Source organism: Pinus tabuliformis, chromosome 8 (assembly GCF_031772625.1).
Source record: "Pinus tabuliformis cultivar Carrire ecotype Pingquan chromosome 8, CPIR1, whole genome shotgun sequence".
NCBI classification, from domain to species: Eukaryota; Viridiplantae; Streptophyta; class Pinopsida; order Pinales; family Pinaceae; genus Pinus; species Pinus tabuliformis.
In genome coordinates this window covers 246242308-246248307 of record NC_142294.1, presented here as the reverse complement: position 1 = coordinate 246248307, position 6000 = coordinate 246242308, and positions in this window count along the sequence as shown.

Sequence of the window (6000 nt, the reverse complement as noted above, 5' to 3'; positions counted from 1 at the left end):
TGTCATTGATGGGGGAAACATTATGGCCCTCCTGTGACGGGTCATCTCCTATCGACATCAACTCATTATCTAGGAGATTGATCTAGAGATCCCCTTTGGTACCTTAGAGCTTTCATGCCTCAATGGCAAGTTCTTCGCACCTGACGGTCGACTTTCATCATTGGTCGTTGATTGGGTGATTCCACGAGTGTTCGACTTTAGCTCCTTCTTCACACTTCATGGATTGTGCTAGATAGTACCTTGAGAACCATTGACATTATTGGTGGTTTCTCTCGCGCTTGTTAACGGTTTCCATCATTGACTGGTAATCAAGCAATGTTCTATCATGCTCGACCTCAGCACATCTATTCGCATGTTGGAATTTGTACTACGATCAGTTGGGTTCAAGACCCCGAACTCAGATTACCCATGTTCGGGCTGCGTGGATTGGTTCGTGATTACATGACTCATTGATGGATGGCTGCGACCATACCTTTATTATTATCATGGTCTTATTAGCTGGATGGCTGCATCCATGCCACAGACCTAGTTCGTATGTCTTTTGGATGGCTGCGCCCATGCCGAGACTACATGTATTTCACTATCAGAGATATCAGCTGTACTTGCGTGTAGGTTCCTCCAGATGGTGTTCTAGTTCAGTCAATTTTGTAAAGCATTTCACCCCTCCCACTATCTCGGGCTTCATACTTTAGTGGGCATCTATTACACAGTAATTTGTCACTGCCTTCACCCCAGTCCTTCTATTGTGTCATGTGTCCAAGTCAAACATGCTCATATTGAACAAATGCTCTCTTGTGCTACCAAATGACCCACTTTTCCTAAGTTATCTGCCTCATCGCGACTATGGACTTAATATACATGCTAAATGGCGCTCATAAACAGTCTAGCTGCGCTGCCAGTGCGGAAGTACATCTTATTCTCGTGATGGTCCGATTTCATGCTCCAACGCGAGGTTACTTATTATCTTTAGCAATGATCTGACTGGATACATTGCTCACTAGCGATGTTAGCACTAAAGATCAGTTATGCACCCGCGATGATCCAGATTGGGTGAATTTGTTCCAACAGTCAGCCTTCTGGATGACTCCAGACCTGGTTGTTGGCATAGTTTGTGTCACCTTTCCTCCTCTGGTGTGGCAGTTCCGTCATTTGTGCTACCTTCCTTGGAGATAAGCTCTCTCTTCCACCTTTCATGGAGACTCCTTCTCCTATTTAAACTCTCACCATTGCTATGCTCTGCTAGTTGGATAGTTGGCTAGTTGGTAAATTCTTGGATTGAGCAGTGCTGTTAGTGTTTGTGAGTTTGCTAGATAGTTGGTGTGAGTGTGACAAGTGTGGGATTGTTGATAGCTTGTGGAAGGTTGTGAAGTTCCCTTAACTTTGTGTAAAACTTATGAGTGAGAGAGAACTTTGTGTGTTGGGAGATCCATCTTCAAAGAGTGAATGCTTGAGGAACATGCTGGCTAGATCCCTTTGAGAAGGCTTGTGACATCAAGACTTTGGTTGTAAGCTTGCTCTTATTTCATTATTAATACAATCAATGATGTTTTCCTATGTCTTGTATGTAATTTACTTGATAGCTCATGAATTCTTGACTTTGTGAGTAAACAGATCATTGTTGTTTTCCGGTTACGTGCTTTGTTGTATTTCCTTTGCATTATTTCAGGTTGAACACTCACTGGGAGAAGGAAGTGGAAGCTGGAGCAGCGCAACGGAACTCCATCGACCATCAGTTGAGGTAGGCCTCCAACTATGACTGTTTAAGGAAAGATATTGTTGATCTGTCCTTGTTTGTGACTAGACGCACTCTAGGGCTAGAGGGGTTGCCTCTGTCCGCAGAGGGAACACTTTCCTGCATCACAGGTACCATTCCACCTCGATCTCGTTCGCGCCCATGAAATCCAGTGCGTGCCATCCATGCATTTTGATCGAGGGCCCGTGTTTCGATCCAAACTCGGTAGGTAGGAGTCCAATCCATCATTGGTTCAAAACTTCTATAGGTATGCTCATTGTGGCCTACTGACCTACAGAAATTACAGAACAACTGCTGGGAATTCTGCATATACTTATGTAATAGATGGCAGTTATCTATAAAGTGCTTTCCTCCTATCTGACAAATCATGCACCATAATGCAGGCGCTACGCTCGGTCCTACTTGTGCCTCTGGTCTCAACGGAATTGGTCCTCCTCCCGCCAAGTAGCTCGTGAAGACTAGATAATGGTCCTTGTCATGCCGCTGGCCCTTGCACTTTACGCACCATACCTCCTCGCGCGCTTCTAGGCGAGTTGTCCTATCTTGTTTTAAACTCTGCATCTTAAGGCACAAGCTTTTCAACTGCGTGTTGATCTGTTGAACTCCCAGGTTAGGATCTTGTATCGGGGTCTCATGCAGTCTCATTGCGATCTCCAAGGCCTCGGCCTGAGTGGTTAGCTTTTGTTATGACAATGCGTTCCTTAGATGCAGCATTAGCGATGCTACAAACCATGCACGGTGTTGCCCATCCATCAAGGTCATATTGGCTTCACGAATTGTACACTTCAAACTTTGATCCAGCTCCCAAGGGGTCTCGCTTGGAAGAATCATGATTTCCTTAAATCTGCTGATCGACTGTGTCTCCGATTTTGGCCTGCTAAATTCCTTGTTTAGCATATCTTGGATATCTGTGATCCATGCATTCGGATTGTCATTAGAGTGCTTAATGTACCACATCAGTGCACGATCCTGCAAAGCGCTAACTAGCGTTTCTTTCTTTATATTGTCATCCATGATTCCCTGCGCTTCCCATATAGCCCTTACCACAAACCAAAACTAGTCTGGATCTTCATTCCCTACTCCTTTGAACACCAGCTATTTTATCGTGCTTGCTATATTGAACTGTGGTGGTGGCGGAGGTGGTGTGGGCGAAGACGGGCGTGAAGATGGTGAAACTGGTGGTGGTGTAGGTGGAAGTTGTATGTGTGGAATTCACTGCTTTATCAAACTGATCACACTTCTTGGTGAGACCTTTGCGAGCTCTTCCTCACTTTCTCGTGGAGGTAAAATCAAGGGGATAGTTTCGAGTTTTGTGCTACCTTCATTTCTGTAGATCCTCCCACTCTGCGTAGCCCCAAACATCAATTTATTCGCATAACCCGCTTTTCACATAGTGGCATTTTAATCCAAGTGTTCAAAGCTTTAACGTACTTACCTCTTGGTCCTTTGAGGAAGTGTCATTCCGCCTTACTATAGCTGACTGAAGTATCTACCACGAACTCGGTGATAAATCCTTCTATAATTTGATTGATCCAGTGATCCACAATGTGCACGATATTATCTTTTGATGCTTCCAGTCTGCGCATCAACTCTAGAGTCCACACAATAGGTTTGTCGAGCCTACACCTTCCTTGACTGTCTGTTAGCTTCGCGATCCACTCGTACAACTCAGAGGGGAAGGATGCAAAGAAAATTTTATGGATTTCCATATATAAGTAGCAATCTAACCGCTCTTCCTTTGATAATCACAGATTCCTGTTTTCCTACGTCGCAAACTCATGAATCTTTCTATCTAACCACTCTTCAATTCCTTTCTTTGTCAGATTCTATTGATACGACATCAGACATCTCTTATGCAGATCCTAATCTCGGCAACGGAACCATTTGTTGGCTTATTGGGGCTTGACCCAGGTTCAGAGTTAAGTTAGCCAAACAAATCCCAATACTACTGGCCCTTTTGGCAACAGTCCATGGAGCGCGGACTGAAGTCTCACTCGAAGTAGTATGGGAGGGTGATAGAACTAGGTTTCCGCACCCTGGAGATGTCTGATGAGTTCAAGTGGTTCGCAGTTTGACCCTGCGCGCACGTTGCTTCACACACTTTCCTAGACCTCGCAGCCCGATATACTGCCTTTGTGCAGCCCTACTCAGGGGCTGAATGTTGTGCTTCTATGTTATTACCTAAGACCTTACTAGTATTCCAATGTTAGTTGATTATTTTAGCCTAATTACGTGCTTTAAGTTATACTTAACAACATAAACCATTCATACAGGTGCACACAGTAAATAAACAGTATATTTGCAAATTATATCAAACATGCATTAACCCAAGAATAGATACATAGAATTATGATAAAACTTCTCTTTATTAATTCCTTCCTTGGTTACAGACTTGACTCCGCCCTGCGCACTTAGCTGCAAGGGTCCGCGCACTCAGCTGCAGACTACTAGGCCTCTACGCACTCAGCTACAGAGCCTTCTCCTACTCTACGACCCAAAGACACACTTTACACTTGTGACTCAATCCCTTCAATTCTCTCTTCCTTGTCCACTATATTCTATCTACTTAAAGCCTCACTTTATTTATACAATCCCATGGTCCGCAGACCATGGGTAGGTCTATCCAGCCGACATTACATTACAAAACTAGGGTAGACAACCCTGTGACTCTATCATACTTTTGCACCGCGCACCCTCAGTTCATGGAGCTTTACAACAAGATTCGGTCAAAACTTGGGCTTTGAGCCCCAAAACATGCCTTGGGGGGGGGATTCCATGCCCAACAAGCGGTTATGGGAGGTTGTAGAACCAGGTTTTCACAACTAGATGGATATGCATGTTGTTGCATCTGTGTATCTAGTTATGTTTTCTACCTTCCTACAATTTCATGTACATAAATAACTTCATGTTGATGATTATCTTACAGAATTACTCATATCACATCAAATAATATAAGAAGGTACAACATGTATTCTTTCACGCAATTCAGTAAAAAGCATTCAGAATGATAATGAAAATAATAGAGAATGAACACAGAAAGATACACAATATTTTGGTAAAACTTCTTATTTATTGATAATTATATTCAATACATGCTCCTTTTCGACCTGCACACCCAGCTGCAGGTGGTCTGTGCACTTAGTTGCAGACTCTCCCAGGCCTTTATGCACTCAGCTGCGGAGGCTTCCCCAAAACTACAGATTATAGATGCGAATACAAAGATTCAATTCACTTATGATTACATTACAATATATATCATTTGATTACAAATTATTACATATCCTTATATACATTACATCATGACAAAAACCCTGGTCCACATACCATGGATCCAATAAAACAATGATTAATACCCGAGACCTGTTACAAAATAAGCGGCTTTGACCTGCCCTAAAGCGCCCAAAATGCCATGCAATGAATATAACTTCGTCGGCTCTATGCACTTTGATCCTCAAAATGCAGAGTATTTGACCCAAAACATGGACCAAGTTGGGCTGTGCCCAAATAGGCCCCCAACACTCACCCATGACTCATCCCAATTCACTCAGTTTCAGTTCCCTTGATATTCACTGCAATTCCATTGTATACTGCATTATACTGTTGGACTGTTTCTGCCATTTTTTTCTCATTCTTATGCACCTCTTCGATGAATACCTCTGTGGTTGAGCCAACAACCTTCTGCAGTATCTCTGCCTCCCTTCTCTTTAATTCTTTGAGCCTGTCATCCATTGCCTAAGACAACTTGAGTGCCTCATCCTGCCATGGTTGAGTCCTTTCATGAAATATCTGCTCGTCCCTCTAAAGCTCATCTATCTTCTTTTGGACGTTCTTCCCTTGAGTAACACTGGAAAGTCTATACGAGACTTTTAAGGTATTTATGGCTGCCAAGATTTCTTCACGTTGCTTTTGCTTCACATGTAGTTCTTCCTCAATTTTCTGGATGTTTGGATCCTCCTGCAGTGAGGTCCAAATCTACATTGTGTCATCTGGTAGCTTCCCATAGTCCACTACTATGTTAGAGATGCTTTTCAATGTTGCCTTTAGATATTTATGTCTCTGCTCCCATACTTATGGTGGCGTGGTTGGGTGTAACCTTATTTGCAGCTCTGATATCTACACTTCATAATCAAATTTGAGCTTCGCCAATGTGTTCTTCGATTCCTTGATCGCGAGGGCGAGCTTCACAACCTTTTCTGCTAGTGGTTCCTCATCACCAATCTTCACATCCGAGACTGTGTTGTAACTCT